The sequence below is a fragment of the Penaeus japonicus genome, unplaced genomic scaffold (genome assembly GCF_977035675.1).
Source record: "Penaeus japonicus unplaced genomic scaffold, GWHDUDI00000001_assembly GWHDUDI00000030, whole genome shotgun sequence".
Lineage (NCBI taxonomy): Eukaryota > Metazoa > Arthropoda > Malacostraca > Decapoda > Penaeidae > Penaeus > Penaeus japonicus.
Window position 1 is genome coordinate 24,703,706 of NW_028234432.1, and position 936 is coordinate 24,704,641.

Consider the following 936-nt stretch of genomic DNA (forward strand, 5'->3'; position numbering starts at 1 on the left):
TGTGTGTGTGTGTGTGTGTGTGTGTGTGTGTGTGTGTGTGTGTGTGTGTGTGTGTGTGTGTGTGTGTGTGTGTGTGTGTGTGTGTGTGTGTGTGTGTGTGTGTGTGTGTGTGTGTGTGTGTGTGTGTGTGTGTGTGTGTGTGTGTGTGTGTGTGTGTGTGTGTGTGTGTGTGTGTGTGTGTGTGTGTGTGTGTGTGTGTGTGTGTGTGTGTGTGTGTGTGTGTGTGTGTGTGTGTGTGTGTGTGTGTGTGTGTGTGTGTGTGTGTGTGTGTGTGTGTGTGTGTGTGTGTGTGTGTGTGTGTGTGTGTGTGTGTGTGTGTGTGTGTGTGTGTGTGTGTGTGTGTGTGTGTGTGTGTGTGTGTGTGTGTGTGTGTGTGTGTGTGTGTGTGTGTGTGTGTGTGTGTGTGTGTGTGTGTGTGTGTGTGTGTGTGTGTGTGTGTGTGTGTGTGTGTGTGTGTGTGTGTGTGTGTGTGTGTGTGTGTGTGTGTGTGTGTGTGTGTGTGTGTGTGTGTGTGTGTGTGTGTGTGTGTGTGTGTGTGTGTGTGTGTGTGTGTGTGTGTGTGTGTGTGTGTGTGTGTGTGTGTGTGTGTGTGTGTGTGTGTGTGTGTGTGTGTGTGTGTGTGTGTGTGTGTGTGTGTGTGTGTGTGTGTGTGTGTGTGTGTGTGTGTGTGTGTGTGTGTGTGTGTGTGTGTGTGTGTGTGTGTGTGTGTGTGTGTGTGTGTGTGTGTGTGTGTGTGTGTGTGTGTGTGTGTGTGTGTGTGTGTGTGTGTGTGTGTGTGTGTGTGTGTGTGTGTGTGTGTGTGTGTGTGTGTGTGTGTGTGTGTGTGTGTGTGTGTGTGTGTGTGTGTGTGTGTGTGTGTGTGTGTGTGTGTGTGTGTGTGTGTGTGTGTGTGTGTGTGTGTGTGTGTGTGTGTGTGTGTGTGTGTGTGTGTGTGTG